General features: G+C 40.2%; 1 long non-coding RNA gene across 1 annotated transcript; it reads left to right on the top strand.

The window, feature by feature from the left end:
* The first annotated feature begins 1,450 nt into the window (after positions 1-1,450).
* Positions 1,451-14,165, top strand: LOC116970970. The gene is made up of 3 exons (XR_004411371.1): positions 1,451-1,641; positions 4,376-4,523; positions 12,508-14,165. It is a non-coding gene; the product is annotated as an uncharacterized LOC116970970 (long non-coding RNA).
* The last annotated feature ends 8,851 nt before the right edge of the window (positions 14,166-23,016 follow it).

The raw sequence follows: 23,016 nt of genomic DNA, 5'->3' as shown, positions 1-23,016 counted from the left end.
CTGTTCGCTGTTCTATCTTCTGGCAGCATGAAAATCATGGAAGTTCTGGACAGGGTTGGTCCAGTCAGCAAATGGACAGACATGCAATTCATATGGACAGCTCCCGTGTGCCAAACCAGGTTCTTTATGGAGTTTCTGCAAGGATCCAGTAAAGCGATACAAGGATTGTAACAAAGTGGCCTTAAACACAGTGGCATTCCTTCAAGAGAGCTGGAGTCTTATGCCTGGGCAGAGCAGGTGGTGTGCTTTGACCAATAGGGCCAACTTTGAAGACTGTTGGGATCAAGTCACCAGACCCAGAGAACGCAGCAGGACCACAGCATCTACACCTGCTGCAGCATCTTTCCCCTGCCCCTACTGTGCCCGAGTGCGTGTTTCCAGGGAGAGTCCTACCGGCCCTACTCGGACTCACCAACGAAGATGGCAAACCTGGCATTATCGAACGCAATGGTCAAATGGCACCATCAATTGAAAATAACTATTTGCTTTTGTGTAGAAAGTAATCCACATTTTCATGGGTTTCACATGGTGCATGTACACTTGTAGAAACAAGGAAATGCGAATGCTGGTTTACCAAGGCAGGACACAAAATGCTGGAGTAAATCAGTGGGTCAGACAGCATCCCTGGAGAACATGGATAGGTGATGTTTCAGGTTGAGACCCTTCTTTAGGTTTTGAAGGGTCCCGAAGAAGGGTCTTGACATGAAATGTCACCTATCCATGTTCTCCAGGGATGCTGCCTGACCTGCCGAGTTACTCTAGCACTTTGTGCATGTGCACGTGTGCAATATTCATGGAATTGATATTAGCTTTGCATCATTGGCAATGTTCAATACATTCATGATTTACACAAATCATTTTACATTTTATTTATTTTTCTTAAAAGGCAGTAAAGCTGAAAACTAGCTGAAGCCCAAACCTTCTCAGAGTATTGCATTCCCCTGGCATGATGCTGACAGAAACATAAGATTTAAGATGATAGCTACAAATCAACTAGAATATTTGAACCCGTAACATCATTTGACGTGCAGAGTTGCTGCTGCAGTCCTTTAATGAGTGACCCGGTGACATTTAACAGTTAAGTTCTGAAATATTACTTGAAGGTATCACGAGTCGAGAATCAAATTCATTTTCTCTGCCAGTTTCCATGTAATATAATACTCTACCATGAATTGTTATACAAGTTATTTCACACTTTCAGTTCCTGCTAGGTCAAAAGAAAACTTGAGCAATGCCCACGAAAGCTGCACTCAAGTGAATGATATGCTTTTCAAAGAAATATCTGATCGAGCTCTGCCAAGTTATGTTTGGCGTGCAGGAGTTCAATGACATCTGCCAGCAAATATCCCAGTCCATGGGCGATGCCTCTGGAACCCACAGCCTATAATGTCATCATGCATACTATACTATAAATGCATGGAATGATGCAAGCCTTCTGATCCCAGATCTCTATTCAAAATAGACTTTGTCACCCGTTCACATATAAACAGAGCAGCGACACAACGTAAAGAAATGTTGCTCTTGTGTGTGTGCCTTTACCCACTCTAGTTCAGTCCTTTAACAGATAGACATCATCGCCCTTCAAGGAACAATCAGTTTGGCTCGAGGAACGACTTTCTCCTTCCCCACGCCCCAGGTTTGGTAAGTGAATTGTATTTTAAAATTCGAATTTTTTAATTAACTTTCTGCTGAGTTCCACTGTAAATCTTACTTTTGCGCTCTTCCAAAAAATTGTTGAGATTTAAATGTTGGGAAATATTTTCTGTGAATCACAATTGGTTCAAACAATTTGTAGTGTGAATGTTTATAATGGCAGGAGATCTTGGAACAAATCTGTTGTTAAGCGAGAGTGTCACATATGCTTCTAACATATCCTCAGCTGGAAGCCTCTCCTGATTTAAGCCAATCTTTCATCAGAAGTAATCCATCAAAGTTCTAGGAAATCTGTACAGCAAATCGTGTGGTGATTGCAATTCAAAGTACAAGGTTTCGAATTCGTCTAATAATTCAGTAAAGTATTTACTCTAATTATATATCTAATTGTGGCTATTGTGAATCTGTGAATCAACAGCTCGCGTTTTAAATAAATAATTTGTGCCATTAATCTTATAAAAGATAAAGATACAATACACGGTTAGATTTATTCATGCACATTTTATATCACGGTGCTAATTCACAGTAAAAATGTAATTCTCATGTTTTTATAGTATTTAGTTCATGACATAAAGATGACTTTAATTCACATTGTATGGGGAAATATGAATGTTGTGGATCTGTGAATGAACAGAATGTGTTTAAAGAAAATAATAAATAGTCAACTCAATTTACATGGTGTATGTTTGAAGGATATTCCGTGTAAAAATCAGAAATTAGCTTATTGATATGAATAAATAAAATAAATTTTACATTTAAATCACGCAAGAGGAAATATAGAATTGATTAAACATAGTTATTATTTGTGGAAATACTTTAGGAATCCACCATAGGGAAAGTTTTCATAGCTGATTAAGGGACCCTTTTGAAATTTAAATGAATCAATTTTATTAACTGCTTTAGCAGAAATATTGTGGGATAGTAATAGATTATTTTAACGATCATGATCTAAATTGCACAGGTGCTATCTTGATGGTTCGTATAGTTAAGGGCAGTAGTCAGCAGAGTAATATACAGTAAACTGGAGTAATGTCTAGTAAACTAGTAGTAATGTCTAGTTAGTTGGAGTTGTCCTCTCTCTTTGTGAGTGACTAGCACAACAAAGTGCATTGAATAAAGAACACACTTGTTATAAAAAATATTAACAGTACATATAGTAACAATCCATGTGCATGCTTGCTATCAGTTTAAATATTCAAAGTTAAAAAATTCAAAGTTAACTAATTCAAAGTTAAAAAAAACTAAAATCCTGATGTTTTTTACAGAATTCAATTTAAGACATAAAATTGACTTTAATTCACTGATGATAAATCAATGTACTTGTACATGTGGTTTTCACAGATCTGTAAATGAACAGATTATGGTCTAAATAAAGGAACATGCTAAAATATAATTCACATACTGTGCTTTTTGGGGTGGGGGCAGAGGAAAAAGTGTACCTCAACTGGTTTGCAGCTATGTGGGTTATGGATGTGAACATCAAGTGAGGTTGGAATTGGTTTGTGTTTGATACATATACTGGTCTACTGTTAATGCCGTGAATTACCTTTTGATTGCTGGTGGAATTTACCCGCACAAGGAAGCAACACCTTCAAGAGGATAGCGGAAGATGGAAAAGGGGAGCAGGGCAAAGGGAATAAAAGGGAGAGGAATAGATCCAATTAAATCTTTTCATATTCATTTATCATCAAGAAGCCATATTGTTTTTTATGTTACTGCACCAATCCTAGTAGAAGCACAAACAGAAAATGTTAGTGTAAAGAGGTAAGATGGAGAAAGAGACTTCCCAAATATCTAATTCATAAACGTTGAGAGTTCTTGAAGCCAACCAGAACATTTTCTACCTGCAGATGGCAACAGTACAACTGGAGGTTTCAGAACACAGGGAGAGCTGATGGTGGGCTAAGGGGAAATGAGGGATATAGGGGGCTGTGGGGTGTGAGAAGGGTGTGTGAATTCAGCGGGTGTTATGTGGATTGCATCATAAATGGATATAGTGAAACATGAGGTTCATTCTGCAAACATTGTTTAGCTTTAAAATATACTGTCATGGGGCAAGCAAATTTTCCCCTTGCTCTTCCTGCCATTTAAGGCATTGATGTTGAATGGCCTAAGTGTTGGGTAACTAACGATTTTTTAAAAAAAAGTATAAAAAAGGAACAAAAACAGCAAAAGCAAAGTAGAAATCTTTGGCCTCTTGGGTCTTCTTGATGATAAACCTTCGGGCGGCACTGTGACACAGCGGTAGAGCTGCTGCCTTACAGTGCCTGAGACCCAGATTCAATCCTAACCTCGGGTCCTATCTGTATGGAGATAGCACGTTATCCCTGTGACCGTGTGGGTTTTTTCTGGGTGCTCACGTTTCCTCCCACACTCTACATTTGTAGGTTAATCATCATCTGTAAATTGTCCCTAGTGTGTAGGATAGAACCAGTGTACAGGTTATCGTGTTCGGCGCGGACTTGGTGGCTGAAAGGTCTGTTTCCATGCTGTATCTGTAAACTAAACTAAAAGTAAAATAAGAAATTGTTATTATTATTTACTCCAGTGAAAGATGCTTTTTGGGGATTTGATTTTAAAATGCTTCCAAACTGTATTTTAGCCATGGTGAAAATGCAAATAGATACCAAAGGGACGATGCAAGGTGCTTACATTGCTGTCAAATTTGTTATAATGGGCATCTGTGACATCATGAAAACTCACAATCTACATTTTTTTCTAGGAATGGCTGATTTGTCTTACATATCTCAGCGAGAGAGAGCAGCTGGCTCGAAATACGATCTAAGAATGATTTGGGAGAAGAAAATCGAAAAGCAGACGGAGTGGCTGGAGCAGGAGAGGCTGAGGCTGAGCAAGAGTGCCCTTAGTAGGTGTGTGGTGTGTTACTTTGCAAATAAATCGTAATAGATGGGTTAATGTCTGGAATATCTGCTATCTCCCTTCACTGATTACATTATTTTTTCCCCTGGCTGAGACATAATAACAGTTACTTTATATATTGCCTACCTGATGAAAATAATCAATGAAATTCAATGTGTTGGAGTCACGGTGAATTGCAATGGGTAATGCATTCATGTCCATGGGGATGCTTTTCTGCAGTGGATCGTCTGTTGATTCAATATAACATTTTATTATAACTTTGGTTAAGTACATACTGTATGTATTTATGGAACCAATTCTATCAGTTTTAAACATTGAGATTGATCGTGTTAAAGGGATGAGGAAGATTAGGAAGCTGACAACGTGGGGTGGGGGAGGGGGGTAGAAAATTAGCCATTGTCAGAGGTTCAGCAGTTGCAGTGGGATAGGAAGGAATGATAAATGAATGAAATGGGTTAATATTCCCTTAAGAAACACAACCTAACTTGCTAACCATTTCTTTAGGATTTCTGTACCACCAAACTTCCAGCACAGCACAACACACCCCTAATTACACCTCCCTCTCATCCCAACGAATGCCCCACTTTCCTACATGTATATCATGCAGATTTAATTTAATGGGGGAGGGCAAGGATGGTAAAGTTATACATCTTGTCAATTCAAGAATACCCAGGGCAGGTTGAGTTTATTATCATATGCACAAGTACAATGGAAATGCTGCTTGCAACAGCATCTCAGCACATACACTCATACAACACACAAAACATAAATTATATATGTTATACATGGCAATGAAAAAAAAAAGCCTGAAAAAGCAAGACATTAGTGCAAAAATATATAGACACCAAGTCCATGGTAGGGCAAGAGGTAGTCCGTAGTGTTCCGTTGCCGAGGTATGATTAGCGATGTGCAGATTGGTTCGTGAATCTGATGGCAGTAGGGAAGCAACTGTTCCTGAACCTGGTGGTGTGGGACTTCATGTTTCTGTATCTCCTGCCCAAGAGTAGCGGTGAGAAGAGGGCATGGTATATATGGTGGGGATTCTTGATGATAGGTGCTGCCTTCATGAGTTAGCGCCTCAGGAAGAAACTGGCAGAATGTGCCAAATCTGATTCTATGTGATATTTATCAACGTTAGCTCGTAATCCCACTCAGTGTATCAGTCAAAGGGTTGATGAGGTTCTCACTGACTTGAAATGTCTTCGATATTCTTAACCACTCATTGTTCTCCTTAAGGTATTTAAACTTTAGTGGGGATTTGTTGAGACTATATTATTTAATTTTGTTCCAAATCCAACCTCCGTCATTACAATCAATTTTTAAGTATGAACTTTCTGTGGTTTTGCTGCAACAGTAGTGCAAAGCTGAATTTCCATAGTCCACAGGAGGAATGATGATACCCAAAACACTTGATAATTGCATTGGTTTTGCACTAATCTTGAGATGTGTACTGTTTCCATCATAAAAGTGCTGTGATACCATTATTAGGTCAATCCTTTATGTGTATGGATTCTTGATCAACTGTATGTGGATCTTTGGACCCAGTCAATGCTTTCAGGTGATGTCATGCAATTGGATACTAAGCCACTGCTAAAGCCTCATTTCGGAAAATAATTCCTAACATAATCCATGGTCAGATTGACATGGCTCCAAATGGGAAGGGGCTTTTCCTTATTTTCCATTTGTGCAGCGAAAGGTCGCCTCTTCCTCCTACCTGTTCTCAGACAGCTCAAAGTAGACTATTTTTTTCCATGAAAATTAAGACCTGAATCTTTCATGCTGAGCTTCTGTACTTGCACATGGTACAGAAGAGTTTGTCCATTGAGTGATTTGTGTTCGAAGAGTATTGACTACACTCTGATTTTCTCAACAAGAATTGAAGTGAACTGCATACACGGCTAATAACCAAAGGTCTGCCATAATCCGGAGTGGCCCATTTATTGCTGACCAACCATATTACCCAAGTGAGATTTGTTCTGAGACGACCTGATGTGTGAAAACAGAGAAACCACATTTGCTGGGTCAACTGAAATATTCATAAGAAAATAAGAAAGAAGAGCAGCAGTAGGTTGTACAGACCCACAAGCCTGTTCTGTCTTTAAATAAGATCTCATCTTGGCCTCAGTTGCACTTTCCTACCTGTTATCAACAATACTTGGGACACGACCTACAGATGCTGGTTCACAAAATAGACACAACTGCTGGAGTAACTCAACGGGTCGGTAGTATCTCTGGAGGACACGAATGGGTGATTTTTCCGTTTGGGACACTTCAGACAATCAACAGTCTTTTACTCCCTTTAAATCATCCTTGCATACATTCAGCAATTCAGCTTTTACAGCACTCTTGGCAGAAAAATCCAAAGCTTCATAAGCCTCTGAGAGAAAAACAATTCCTCCTTATTTCCATTTTAAATGGCTTCTTATTCCAATTCTATGTCTCCTTGTTCTGTATTCCTCTATGCGTGAAAATACCCTCATAAGCTGTGACTATGTTCTTCTAATGAGTACTTCAAGTGGCAGAAAAGTAACCTCTGGAAATGACTCTTCACTAATTTCAAGTCCACCACGTGAAACGCAGGTAGTGATCAGCAGATATTTAAATTCCCATTGCTGCTGCCCTGCCAGTGCAAGATTGGTGGGGTAAAGCACTTGTCCAAGTTACCAAACTTCAAGCTGTCACCTCTTGGCATTTGCCTTTAACTCTGTTGAAATTTCTCTCGTTCCTTGCCAAAAGGAATTTTAAGCATTTTAATATGAATCTTCTTCAGACCTGCTGCCCTGCTATTAGTTAGGTAGTGGCATGTAGAGATCACTTCCCCCAATCTGTGAGCTCAGACGCTGGAATTATAATGTTCTTTCTGACGTGTGACACGTTGGTTCTGAAGTATTATGCTTGCCATATGTCTTTTCTAGTTAAACTATTTTAGTTTAGAGATACAGCATGGAAACAGGTCCCATGCGTCCTTTGCCTGAATCCACGAAGACCAGTCATCACCTGTACACTCGTTCTATCCTACAAACTAGGGACAATTTACGGAAGCCAATTAACCTACAAACCTGCACGTTTTTGAAATGAGGGAGCACCCGGAGAAAACCCATGCGGTCACGGGGAGAACATACAAACTCCATACAGACAGCACCCGTAGTCAGGATCGAACCCGGGTCTCTGGCACAATAAGGCAGCAACTTTATCGCTGCACCACTGTGCCGCCTTGATGGAGATGAGGGGCAAGAGTGAGCCTCTGTCTTCAGACTAAAAAGAAGGAAAATACCCTTTTGCAAGGATTTCCATTAGTATGAATAGTGGGTGCGAATCATCGACCAACTCTTATTAGGTGTGGCACCAGCAGACTTCCTGGGCTATGGCCAGCAACATAATCAACGATTTAAACCTGGGAGAGGAGAGAACTGGAAAAAGTATGCATAACATACATGAATTTATCGTTTTTAGATCAAATGAAGTTTGTGTTCATGTGGCATCTTATCATCTCTTCAAGTATTGCAAGAATTATGACTATATAAAGAAGCACAGTAAAAAGCCAGAAAGAACACACAATGATTAGCCAGTGAATCTGCCTATGGTGAGGCTGTGGAACAAATGTTTACCAGGAACTCTTTGAAATCATATCGACAGGTTTCTCAAGCTCATTCAATATAGGGATATTTGAATATCTGAATATCCAAGATCTGAAGAAAGGTCTCAACTTGAAACATCACCCATTCCTTCTCTCCAGAGATGCTGCCTGTCCCACTTACTCCAGCTTTTTGTGTCTATCTGCGGTTTAAACAAGCATCTGCAGTTCCTTCCTACACATAGGACAGCACCCCTTTAGTACAACACCACAATATCAGCTTGAAATGTTTGCAATGATGAATCAAATCATTCCTGAGATCGGAAAGCATAGCTGGAACAGTGGGGTTGTTTTGGAGTCATAAATAGTGGGTGTTGAAAACATAAAATGTGACCAGTCAGGATCTGCCAAAGACAAATAGTACTATTTACACATAAGCTGCATTTTGTTTCCACGCAAACATTCTGGCAATGTTTCGAAACAAGAGGAAGTGAAGGTTAATCTACGTGGACCAGCATGTCTAATTGGGACAACTACAGCTTTTAATTGACTCACCCCTTGGCTGCAGTGAATAGAGTACTAATGAGAAGAGTTCTCTTTGAAAAAGTATTTCTCAAACTCCATCTTCCACCACGCTATTTATTCTACACGTTTCCCTATTATGCCCCACTTTCCCCTCCCCCATCCCATTCCATCTATATCCTTCCATCTGGCCTTATATTTCACCTCTCCTCCTCTTTTGATCCTTTTGTCTCCTTTTCATCTCTAACCTTTGTCACTTGCTCCACCCATCTGCCATTCACCCACCTCTATCCTGAATCCACCTCTCACACGCCATCGTAACCCTGAAGAAGGGTCCTGACTTGAATTGTCTATTCACTTCCCAGATACTGCCCGACCTACTGAGTTCCTCCAGTACTTTGTTTTTTGCTCAAGATTCCAGCATTTGCAGTTTCTTGCAGTCTCAGATAAATGATCTTAGACTGTGCTGTGGTAAAGGTACTGCAGGTAATTTTGGAACTTGGGTTGGAATGAGGAACTATCCTTGATCGGACTTTGCTGGCTTTACCTTGCATTAAATGTTATTCCCTTATGTATCTATACATTGTAAATTGCTCGATTATAATCATGTATTGTCTTTCCGCTTATTGGATAGCACGCAACAAAAGCTTTTAAAAACATAGAAAATAGGTGCAGGAGGAGGCCATTCGGCCCTTCGAGCCAGCACAGCCATTCATTGTGATCATGGCTGATTGTCCCCTATCAATAACCCGTGCCTGCCTTCTCCCCATATCCTTTGACTCCACTAGCCCCTAGAGCTCTATCTAACTCTCTGTTAAATCCATCCAGTGACTTGGCCCACTCTGTGGCAGGGAATTCCATAAATTCACAACTCTCTGGGTGAAAACATTTTTTTCTCACCTCAGTCTTAAATGACCTCCCCTTTATTCTAAGACTGTGGCCCCTGGTTCTGGACGCCCCACATTGGGAACATTTTTCCTGCATCTAGCTTGTCCAGTCCTTTTATAATTTTATATGTTTCTATATGATCCCCCTCATCCTTCTATAACTCCAGTGATTACAAGCCTAGTCTTTTCAATCTTTCCTCATATGACAGTCCCGCCATCCCAGGGATCAATCTAGTGAACCTACGCTGCACTGCCTCAATCACAAGGATATCCTTCCTCAAATTAGGAGACCAAAACTGTACACAATACTCCAGATGTGGTCTCATCAGAGCCCTATACAACTGCAGAAGAACCTCTTTACTCCTATACTGAAATCCTCTTGTTATGAAGGCCAACATTCCATTAGCTATCTTCACTGCCTGCTGTACCTGTAAGCCAACTTTCAGTGACCAGTGTACAAGGACGCCCAGGTCTCGCTGCACCGCCTTGTTTTTGCCACCAAAGTGGATAACCTCAAATTTATCTATATTATACTGCATCTGCCACGCATCTGCCCACTCACTCAACCTGTCCAGGTCACCCTGAAACCTCCTAACATCCTTTTCACTGCACTGCAATAAGCTAAATACCCGGTCGTGTTCTAAAAACCTGTGCGGACCAACTGGCGGGAGTTTTTACAGACATTTTCAACCTCTCACTTCTGAGGTCTGAGGTCCCGACCTGCTTTAAAAGGGCATCAATTATACCGGTGCCCAAGAAGAGTAAGGTGACGTGCCTCAATGACTATCGACCAGTGGCACTAACGCCGGTGGTGATGAAGTGCTTTGAGAGGTTGATTATGGAGCAAATCAACTCCTACCTCGACAAAAACCTGGACCCACTGCAGTTCGCGTACCGCCACAACAGATCAACGGTGGATGCGATCTCGCTGGCCCTCCACTCCGCACTGGACCACTTGGACAACAAAAACTCATATGTCAGGCTGTTATTCATTGATTACAGCTCGGCATTTAACACAATCATCCCCTCCAAACTGGTTACCAAACTCGCAGAACTGGGTCTCTGCGCATCCCTCTGCAACTTGATCCTCGACTTCCTCGTCCACAGACCACAGTCTGTTCGTATTAGTGGAAATGTGTCAGCCTCGATAACAATCAGCACGGGAGCACCTCAAGGCTGCGTGCTCAGCCCCCTGCTGTACTCACTCTATACCCATGACTGCGTAGCGAACCACAGTGCGAACTCCATCATCATGTTCGCTGATGACACCACCATCGTGGGGCGTATCACTGATGGGGATGAGTCAGAATATAGAAGAGAGATCGAGCAACTGTCCATATGGTGCCAGCGCAATAACCTGGCCCTCAACACCAGCAAAACCAAGGAACTGATTGTGGAATTTGGAAGGAGTAGGAGGGGGACCCACAGCCCCATTTATATCAACGGGTCGATGGTTGAAAGGGTCAAGAGCTTCAAATTCCTGGGCGTGCACATCTCTGAAGATCTTTCCTGGTCCGAGAACACTAATGCAATCATCAAAAAAGCACATCAGCGCCTCTACTTCCTGAGAAGATTACAGAGAGTCGGATTGTCAAGGAAGACTCTCTCTAACTTCTACAGGTGCACAGTCGAGAGCATGCTGACCGGTTGCATCGTGGCTTGGTTCGGCAATTTGAGCGCCCTGGAGAGGAAAAGACTACAAAAAGTAGTAAACACTGCCCAGTCCATCATCGGCTCTGACCTTCCTTCCATCGCGGGGATTTATCGCAGTCGCTGCCTCAAAAAGGCTGGCAGTATCATCAAAGACCCACACCATCCTGGCCACACACTCATCTCCCTGCTACCTTGAGGTAGAAGGTACAGGAGCCTGAAGACTGCAACAACCAGGTTCAGGAATAGCTACTTCCCCTCAGCCATCAGGCTATTAAACCTGGCTCGGACAAAACTCTGATTATTAACAACCACTTTCTGTTATTTGCACTTTATTTCCAGTTTATTTATTCATGTGTGTATATATTTATATCATGGTATATGGACACATTTATCTGTACTGTAGTAAATGCCTTACTATTTTTCTGTGTGCTTAAGCAAAGCAAGAATTTCATTGTCCTATACAGGGACACATGACAATAAACTCACTTGAACTTGAACTAAACTGAAATAACTCAGTGAGTTATTGACAGGGTCAATGAAGGAAAATATTTGTGAGTCTAACTTTAGTGACATAAGGTGTTAGTGGTTTTCTTTCAGTACATGATAAATATGAATATAGCAGATAATTTTATTACCAAACAAATGCAAGATAGTTTAACAATTGGCAATAATATACAATGGGCAATAGTGGACTAGCCATTTATGTTACACTTCTCCTAATTTTTCTTTCTATTGAACAGAAATGAAATTAGGAAGTATATATATTTAATATTCAGCAGCCCCCACCCCCCCCCCCCATATCAAAAATCTTCTAACCCACCATTCTACCTCCAGGTCCCTCAGGTTGGCCAACTTGGGGCTACTGACTATCCCGCGGTCTAGGTTTAAGCTCAGGGGTGACCGCGCTTTTGCGGTTGCAGCACCTAGACTGTGGAATAGCATCCCGCTCCTCATCAGAACTGCCCCCACCATCGACTCCTTTAGGTCACGGCTCAAAACCTATTTCTACTCCCTCTGGTTTTTGAGCCCCTCTGAGGGGGCGCTGTAAACAGTTTATGTATTGTGTTGTTAGGTCTGTCTACCGGTGTATGTATCAAATTAGTACCCGCACTGATGTGAAGCACTTTGGTCAACGTGAGTTGTTTTTAAATGTGCTATACAAATAAATGTATTATTATTATTATTATTGTTTCATATTGCCAAAATACAAAACTCCCTGAACACCGAAGTTTAGTACTGCCGAGAGCAGAATTAAGAGATTTTCCCAAATAATTGAAAGCAATTGACATCTTTTTATGTACAAAGCAATTAACAAAGTTCATTGTGTTTTACCTGCAGACTCATCCAAGAATGGAACCACAGAGTTGAAAGCAAAAAAAGGCTGATGCAAACCATTTTAGAAAATGACAGAAAGAAAAAGAAACCTGTTCAGCAAATACCTTCCAGTGCTTAATTGGTGAAGATACAATCAAGTCAATCTAGGACAGGCAGCCATCGTGATATTTATCGATTGCAGTGCAAATGTGTAGTTTTAGAAGATTGTGGCATTCTGAATTAACTCTAATACATTACCTAATTCTTTACAATAATATTCTTATTAAATCTGCTCAGTTTCCAATAATTTTCTGATTTCATGTGAAAAGTTATTGCTTGATTTATTGCACTCTTATTTATAGAACACTTTAGATTTAATTTTTGTAAATGTTAGTTACAGAAGTTATGAAAGTTTGGGGTTTTATATGTAAGAAAATGTTTACAGGTAGCAGAAGTGGTCCTTAATGAGGTAATGGGTAAAAGCTATGCAGTTACAGTGCAATGATTTTGATATGAGTGGCCTTTTATTGTAATTTAACTAATGGATGTATTTACTGGGATGGTATTTGGTATATCCGGCTCTTCTAAGTGATCACTTGATTCAGAAGAAGTGGTTGTGAGAGCCCAAAGAATTGAATGTAGAACGTTGAATGAACAATACTTTATTGTCACTTGTGACAAGTCACAGTAATATTCTTTGTTTTACATACCCAAAGTATGCAAAGAGTCGCCGCATAAAGGATACCGTTGATATAGAAACTAGTTGGAAGTATCAGCCAAAAGGTGTGGAAACAGGATTTTTGAGATGAGATTATGAAAACAAGTGAACGATTTTCAGTATATTATCAAGTATAAAGAATTACACAGAGAATGAAAGAAAGCAAAGAAATTATTAAACATGTAGTTTCTTGCTTACTGCAGCTCCATCAAATTGAAGTTTCCCAAATTGCTGCATGAGATACAACAGTCAGTGACCATGTCAATGGTGAATATGTCAATGATGACTGAGCTCAACCTTGAAGCAGTAAACATGTTCAATGTAGCCTGGCTGTCTAAACTCGCAAATTTCAAGCATAGACTGTTCATTGCTGCCACAGGATTATGAGAACATTAACAAGGCATTAGCAACTATGAGTAATACTTTATTCCAGGTAACTGAAATATCTGATGAGGCAAAAATGCCATTCTGTGTTGCTTCACTGATGAGATAGATCCCCATTGATTGCAGGGACAGTAAGTAATGGCAGAATGTGTCTTGGATTAACTCACTATAAATTATGCAGAAACCTTTTAATTTCACACATTGTGATTCCAGAATTGCCATTTCCTGCCTTGCTCTCCAAAAGTTGGTATCACAGTGTGGTTCCGCCAGTGCTGACAGCCATTTGTCAAATGTGAGCTTAGTTGGTGAGTGTTGCCAAGTTATTAGAACATGGAAAAAAGCCAGACTTAACCCTGTCCTTGTCCATCTGTCCCACATATGCACATTGCAACCAGGGTATTGGGATAGGAACAAGAAAGGGATTTCTGAGCTGTTTCATTTTTAAACCTGTGATCTATGGGCCGTTTGTAGAATCTCACAGAAAATGGGATGTGTGTGATTTTGAAAGTGATTGTTGGAGAATTTAATAAAACTTTATTTTGCTCTTAATAAAAGGTGTAGATGCATTGATAAAAGTCAACTTGAATTTAAAACTTATTTCACTATTTTCAGTCGACGGTGATGAAACAAAACACTTCAACGGGGAATGGGCATTACATTTCAAAACAACAAAATGAATAGTAGATTCTGGTATTTGACAAAAAGTCTGAGCCATTGCCAATCAGCTTCCCACAGTATCCATCTAACTGAAACAACATATTTTCTTCTGTTCCCTTTACTAATCCTATTTTGTTATTCTTCCATCTGCTATTACCAAAAAAAGACATTTAAAACTGCCTACAGCTTGTTTTAGACACATGGATTAACCTTTTCAGAGGCACTTAAAACTGCACATGGTAATAATAAGCACTCAAAACAGTTTTGTTGGAAATTTGCTATTTAATTAAACCAAATGAATTTACAAGGACCCTATCATCACTCACAATAATATTTTCCTCAGTTCTACACCATAATACATTATGCCTTCAATGATTGCTATGGCTGTTTTATTGTAATCATTGTATGAGAGTTGACAGGTTGATCTCTGCAGACTCTATAAGAGTCATCAAAAGTGGCTCATTCCCTGACAGTCTGGATTGGACTATTTCACATCTATAAATACAAAGATGGACTGAACATCCTGATTTTGCGCTGTAATTTTGATTATTTCATTCATGTCCCTTCTACTAAGTACTTCTCCATTTCAGCTAAAATAAGAAACAGGACCATTTAGTAAAGAGGACTGTTGTTGTGCTTCAGGGCAGATCGTTCCATGTTCAACGAGCTGAGTTTCACAGGAGGAGGATGGCATTATAACTTGTATTCATGTTTTTGGTATTAGTATGCATGGCCCATGTGCATGGACATTAGATGAAATCGCCATTTAGGTTGGTAGTATTGCAGCCATCTTGGAATTTGCAAATTATTTTTTTCTTAATATTATACAAGGTACAAGAATTATAGGTCAGCATGAGCAGCTAAAAAATAAACAAAGGAAAAAAAGGAATTTAACTCAGAATCTGGGAATCAGATACAAGTTGCTGCTAACCCATCACTCTCCTAAGCATAGTTGGCCTGGTTTTAGCCAGAATGCCCAAGCTCAAACTAAGCAAATTTAATTTAGAAGCACAATGTCAAACATAATCATTCTAACACCAATGACATTTTTCCTGGCAAAGCAAATGTTAACCCTATTGTATTTATGACGTAGAGTAAAATAGATATTTAAATTATCATGTTGGTTAATTTAAAAACTCCCTTTAAAATGTCACAGAGCAAATTAAAAATGACGCCCCTGAGTGAGATTTCACTCCGGCGTTGCTGTGTGATATAAAGTAATTATTATTGCAATATCTAATGATGCCGCTAATCTAATGAACTATTTATGGTGCTTTTTTAATAAATCAAGATAAAGACAAAGCCACAGCAACATGTTATTGGGAGTGACTTGTTTATCATTCTGACTTAAGGGAAAAGGACGTGCTTTTCTCCTCAGGCATACTGTATATCATTTTTAAGTCTTGAGAGTTATTTCTAATCCTTAAAACTTGCAAGTTGTGTCTTGGTTTTTCTAGGGTGCAAGGCGTAGGGTCTGATAAGGACCATATTCTTCCTCACCTCTTTTAAACTATCTTACAAAATATTAGGATGTAAGTGAAGACAAGATTTAAATTCTTTGAAAAGCCTTCCAATTCTAAAAAAATAATGCCTGCTTTGGCCTTTTAGCGCGCTGATAATGTAATGAATTTGAAAGCCTTACTAAATATACAAATAATTTACCATCATTTAGATTCATATGTTGTGTCCTGGTGAGCTGCTAATATTAATTTAGCTCTTTTCAAATGTAGCTACATAAAATTAATTGAATAGTCTAGTACAGAGGCAAGCTGTGAAAATGTATTGTTTGACTAATAATGATTTTTAATACGTTTTAGATTATGTTGCATGATTTGATAATCAAATCAAATGGAAATGCAGTTGAACTCTTACACTAAATGGCAATCAAGGAGATGATGGTTAAATTCATATAGGTAAACTTGAGATTAATGCCAGAAGTCGACTTCTTCATCGTGAAGTGGTCAAAGCAAGGAAAGACATCTTGGATAGTGTTGAGCAAGTTCATTTTCCAGGTACATTAAGAAATAAAATATATTGGATAGTAGAACAATTTCTCGCAATAAACATCCTTTAAAATTTTGGTTTCTATTAAAATCATTGATGTATTATAGTTGCATTTGCCAATAGCCTGGGAGAGATTGCTCTAATTGACAATCCTCTGGATTAAATGAAAGAGTCATTACCCTTGAACAACAGGCAAGAATTTCTGGATTGCACCCAGTTTTAATGATAGATTTAACTGCATATGTAGCTCCAGTATTTTAAAAGCTTGGCTGCATATTAAAACCATTGGTTAAAACTACATGCTCAGACTGACTTCTATTGTACACCTGTCTCTTTACATCTGCCTACTCCAGAAGGCATTGACATGTCTAATTTCAGAAGGGTTTCGGCCCGAAACGTTGCCTATCTCCTTCGCTCCATAGATGCTGCTGCACCCGCTGAGTTTCTCCAGCATTTTCGTGTACCTTGTATTTTATTAATGCATTCGCATAAAGGGAAAAATAAAATAAAAATGATTATTTAAGGGGTAATTTGTTGTTCATGTTGAATATGATTGTCACCGGGGAAACAAACATAATAGGGGATCAACAAACTTCAAAACATTGCAAGTGCTGGAAATCAGAAAACAAAATCAGAAAACACTCAACTGATCAGTCAGCATCACCCGAAAGCATTTGAAATGAAAGGCTATAATGTAATCTAGTGGACAAGAATTTAAAGGGATATCCCAGTTATAAAAAAAGTTTTTTAATACGTTAAACCTAATGAAATGTATTCTTAATTTATAGTGCACCTAACATGATCTTATGATTACATCAAAAGTATAAATGAAATTTACAACGGTACTAAAATTAGTAAACACACTCATGCTGCATGACTATGTGTACGACGTAAGCGAAAATGGTGCTTCTAAGTTCATTGCTATATCCTTAGTTCATGTCCCACAGGAAATGGTTATTTTCATCCTTTACAGTTTTGCCTCTCCTCATTCTTACTATTAGAGACAACTGATTTAATAGAGGCTGAGGTCATGCGTGCGATAATAAGCTCACTAAAGCTAGAGCTGGCCCTTGGGCATTTGGGATGACATGAGTTGGAGAGCAGGTGTTAATTACAAGCACTGAGGGAACCAATTCCACTTGCATGTGTGCCCAACACGATGAATCATCATCATCCAAAACTCAGTTGAGTCAGGTTGGGAAATTTAACTCCCAGATTATTCAAAACTAATTATCACAGGATTCGTGATTCATGAAGAACAATCCAAAAAATAGCTTCAAAATAAATTGCGCAACAAGGAGATGATGGTTAAATTAATGTAGGTCAACTTGAGATTGTGCCACAATTCGACTTCTTCATCGTGAAGTGGTCAAAGCAAGGAAAGGCTTCTTGGATAGTGTGGCGCAAGCTCATTTTACGGCAGCAATCTGGTAGTAAACCTCTCCTGCACCTTTCACATCCTTTTTGTAATGGGGCGACCAGAAATGCACATGATACACCACTTGTGGCCTAATCAAAGTCCTATAAAGTTACCCTATGACTTCCTGACTATAATACTCAATGCCCTGAAGGATGAAGCCAAGTATAGCATGTCTATTGTCTATTGTCTATTGTATTCTTTCCGCTCCATCCTCTCCATGTATCTGCACAAATGACCTTTAAATGTTGTTAATTCACCTGCCTCAACTACTTTGGCAACTCATTCCAGATACCCACCATCTCTGTGTGAAAAGGTTGCATCTCAGGTTCCCATCAAATGTTTCTCCTCCTTCCTTAAACCTATGCTCTCTACCTCTTTATTCCCCTTCCCTATAAAAATACTCTATGCATTCACCCAGTCACATCAGTCTGAAGAAGGGTCTCGATCGGAAACGTCGCCTATTTCCTTCGCTCCATAGATGCTGCCTCACCCGCTGAGTTTCTCAGCATTTTTGTCTACCTATGCATTCACCCTGTCTATTACCCTCATGAGTTTATATACCTCTATAAGACCCCCCTTCATAGAAACATAGAAACATAGAAATTAGGTGCAGGAGTAGGCCATTCGGCCCTTCGAGCCTGCACCGCCATTCAATATGATCATGGCTGATCATCCAACTCAGTATCCCGTACCTGCCTTCTCTCCATACCCTCTGATCCCCTTAGCCACAAGGGCCACATCTAACTCCCTCTTAAATATAACTGCCTGTGCTCCAGGGAATAAAATCCTAGCCTGCCCCACCGTTCAGACCCATAAGCCCTGGAAGCATCCTCTTCAATCTGAAGAAGGGTTTTGGCCCGAAACGTTGCCTATTTCCTTCAATCCATAGATGCTGCTGCACCCGCTGAGTTTCTCCAGCATTTTTGTGTACCTCCGAAATCTCTGCACTCTTTCCTGCTTAATGGCATCTTTTCTATAGCAGGGTAACAATAACTGAACACAATACTCCAGGTGAGGCCTCACCCATGTCTTGTACAACTGTAAAATAACATCAACATTTCTATACTCAACGTGACAAAAGTATTCTTCACCACCCTACATGCGATTCCACTGTCAGGGAACTAGGTCCTTGAAATCCTTGATGTCTCTGATCGGCAAACTGCCCAGGGCCCTACCATTCACCGGTCCTGCCCTGGTTCGACTTCCCAAAGTACCGCTCACAACCTGAAATAAACTGCATGAACCATTCCTTGGCCCACTTGCCCGACTGATTAAGATCTCCCCATAATTCCTGATAACCATCTTCACTTGCTACAATACCTCCCACATTAGTGTCGCCTGCAGACTTACTAATCATGCCTTGTACATTTTCATCCAAATCATTGATATAGATGACAAAACAGTAATGGACCCAGCAACAATCTCTGAAGCACACACTAGTCACAGGCGTCCAGTCAGAAACAGCATTTTCTTTTTTCCACCACAGTAGGATAGTCTCCACATAGAACAAAATGAATGAAGGTATGCAAAAAGCAACCATGATCAAGGAAAGGTGCTGCTCACATTGGCCCGATGTATGCTGTGGGGTAGGTGATAGAAACATAGAAACATAGAAAATAGGTGCAGGAGTAGGCCATTCGGCCCTTCGAGCCTGCACCGCCATTCAATATGATCATGGCTGATCATCCAACTCAGTATCCTGTACCTGCCTTCTCTCCATGCCCCCTGATCCCTTTTGCCACAAGGGCCACATCTAACTCCCTCTTAAATATAGCCAATGAACTGGCCTCAACTACCTTCTGTGGCAGAGAATTCCAGAGATTCACCACTCTCTGTGTGAAAAATGTTTTCCTCATCTCGGTCCTAAAAGATTTCCCCCTTATCCTTAAACTGTGACCCCTTGATCTGGACTTCCCCAACATCGGGAACAATCTTCCTGCATCTAGCCTGTCCAACCCCTTAAGAATTTTGTAAGTTTCTATAAGAGTCCCCCTCAATCTTCTAAATTCTAGCGAGTACAAGCCGAGTCTATCCAGTCTTTCTTCATATGAAAGTCCTGACATCCCAGGAATCAGTTTGGTGAACCTTCTCTGTACTCCCTCTATGGCAAGAATGTCTTTCCTCAGATTAGGAGACCAAAACTGTACGCAATACTCCAGGTGTGGTCTCACCAAGATAACCAGTTTTACAGACAGTAAAACTCAACAGGACGACTGTGAAATTGGTACAATGACTAGGGTGGGGGAGGGATAGAGGGAGAGGGGATGCAAGGCATTTCCCCTGACTCTCAGTCTGAAGAGGGTCTTGACCAGAAACATCACCTGTTCCTTTCCTCCAGAATTGCTTCCTGACCCGCTGAGTTACTCCAGCGTTTTGTATCTATCTTCGTTTGAACCCGGCATCTGCAGTTCCTTCCTACACATTTTGTTCACTATAGATGTGCCAGGCTGGTTGGCTGTATGTGAATTCTTCAGTCCCCATCTGCTAACACTATTCTAGAGACAGATATTTAGCTTTGGTAGATGACTACGGCACGCAAGCCTCCAACTTTAAACTCAATTTTGGAAGTCAAGATAAAACTGAATAGGCTTGAATGTATTTTCCAGAATGCTTTAATCATATTATATGATATTTTATATTACACTGCATTGCAGTTTAACTTAATAATGCAGTAAATTTTGCAAATTAATATTGAGTGAAGACTTAATATCATTAAATATGTCTTGAGCTTTCAACATCTCCCTTTTTCCTAATGCATCAACATATCAAAATGAGGAAAGATGTCCTGCTCATTAGCCACCACCACCTGACCTGCTGTCCATCTCAAATTGACATCAAGAACATGTGCAGACATTACTATACCTCCTTGGCAACAATTGCAGAGTTGTGCCATCTGCTGTAAAGTCACCTGGTGCTAACATCCATCAATGCGCTTGGACTGATGGTGACAGAAGTAGTCAGCTGCAGTGTCAAATCTGTCTTCACTTCTTTCTTACGATGCTTTAAAGCTGAATCTTGCAGATGCTCCCATGATATTATTCAGTAACCCTCCTCCAAACCATCTCAGATAGAACCATCCTAACTTAAGGAACCATCAAAGAAGTGCTCTGTTGATGGAACATCAACTGAATACAAACATATTTGGGTGCCTCTCATTTCTTTTACCATAATTTCTCTCCTAAGCTTTAATGGATATACTTGTAGCTCTGCTATCTCAAAAAAAACATGATAGTCTTTATACAGACTTCAGAATTCTGTTACTTCATTATGGCACAGTCATTTATTTCACTCATGCTTATCAAATTATTGAATGCGTTTCAAATACTGGAACTATTTTTCAAAGAACAGGAAAGATTGAAAGGAGATTAATAAACATTTAATAGCATATTGATTATCTACAAAGCAAAGGGCCAGTTTTTCTAAAGAAGGGTCCTGACCTTACGGATACAGCATAGAAATAGGCCCTTCAGCCCACCCAGTCCATGCCAGCCAGCGTCCACCCCGTACACTAGCACTATCCTACGGACAATTTACAATTTAACCTACAAACTTGCACATCTTTGGAGTGTGGGGGGAAACTGGAGCACCCACAGAAAGCACATGCGGACACGGGGAGAACGTACAAATTCCCTACAGACAGCACCCTTGGTCAGGATTGAACCCAGGTCTCTGGTGCTGTAAGGCAGTATCTCTACCGCTGAAATATGAACTGACCATTTCTCTCCACAGATGTTACCTGACTTGCTGAGTTCCTCCAGCAGTTGTTTATTTGCTCAAGATTCCAGTATCTGCATTCTCTTGTGTGGACCATTTTTTTCTGGATGACAATAAGTCACTTCTTTAAAATTGTCACCAAAAGCCACGAGGAAGTAGGTTTGGTTTAGTTTAGTAGATCTTCACACGAATATTGGTCGGCTGCTTCACCACAGGCATTTATTGCCCTTATTTAAAAGGAAAAATGTATTGACATTTGAAGCTTCAGAAGGTATAGAAACATAGAAATTAGGTGCAGGAGTAGGCCATTCGGCCCTTCGAGCCTGCACCACCATTCAATATGATCATGGCTGATCATCCAACTCAGTATCCCGTACCTGCCTTCTCTCCATACCCTCTGATCCCCTTAGCCACAAGGGCCACATCTAACTCCCTCTTAAATATAGCCAATGAACTGGCCTCGACTACTCTCTGTGGCAGAGAGTTCCAGAGATTCACCACTCTGTGTGAAAAAAGTTCTTCTCATCTCGGTTTTAAAGGATTTCCCCCTTATCCTTAAGCTGTGACCCCTTGTCCTGGACTTCCCCAACATCGGGAGCAATCTTCCTGCATCTAGCCTGTCCAACCCCTTAAGAATTTTATAAGTTTCTATAAGATCCCCTCTCAATCTCCTAAATTCTAGAGAGTATAAACCAAGTCTATCCAGTCTTTCTTCATAAGACAGTCCTGACATCCCAGGAATCAGTCTGGTGAACCTTCTCTGCACTCCCTCTATGGCAATAATGCCCTTCCTCAGATTTGGAGACCAAAACTGTACGCAATACTCCAGGTGTGGTCTCACCAAGACCATGTACAACTGCAGTAGAACCTCCCTGCTCCTATACTCAAATCCTTTTGCTATGAAAGCTAACATACCATTCGCTTTCTTCACTGCCTGCTGCACCTGCATGCCTACTTTCAATGACTGGTGTACCATGACACCCAGGTCTCGCTGCATCTCCCCTTTTCCTAGTCGGCCACCATTTAGATAATAGTCTGCTTTCCTGTTTTTGCCACTTATGGAGTTAAGGAGAGAACAAGTCAATGGAATTAGTTTTGAATTCTTCCAAAATGAGTTAGGACATGCATGATGGGCCAAACAGCTTATTTTCTCACTGCAAAAGTTAGTCATTCTACTGTGTAGGAAGCAACTGCATTTGCTGGTTTAAACTGATAGACATAAAAAGCTCATGTTTTGGATCGAGACCCTTCCTCAGATAGCCTGAAGAAGGGTCTTGACCTGAAATGTCACCTAATCCTTTTCAACAGATATACTGTCGGACCCGCAAGTTTACTCCAGCTTTTTGTGTCTATCTTTGATCATTCTACTGTTAATTTCCTTATACCAACCCAAGCCTCCACCAGCATTTGTGGTTAAGTATGTAAACAAACTAGGATCTAGGAGTGCAGGTACATAGTACCTTGAAAATGGTGTTACAAGTAGATAGGATGCTCAAGAAGGCTTTTGGCACATTGGCCTGCAATAGAGTATTGCGTATAGAAGTTAGGAGGTCATGTTACAGTTGTACATGACGTTTGTGAGTATTTAGAGTATTGTGTTTAGTTTTGGTAACCCTGTTATAGTAAAGATGGTGTC

Source organism: Amblyraja radiata, chromosome 3, assembly GCF_010909765.2.
Source record: "Amblyraja radiata isolate CabotCenter1 chromosome 3, sAmbRad1.1.pri, whole genome shotgun sequence".
Classification (NCBI taxonomy): domain Eukaryota; kingdom Metazoa; phylum Chordata; class Chondrichthyes; order Rajiformes; family Rajidae; genus Amblyraja; species Amblyraja radiata.
This window is presented reverse-complemented; position numbering and strand designations above follow the sequence as displayed.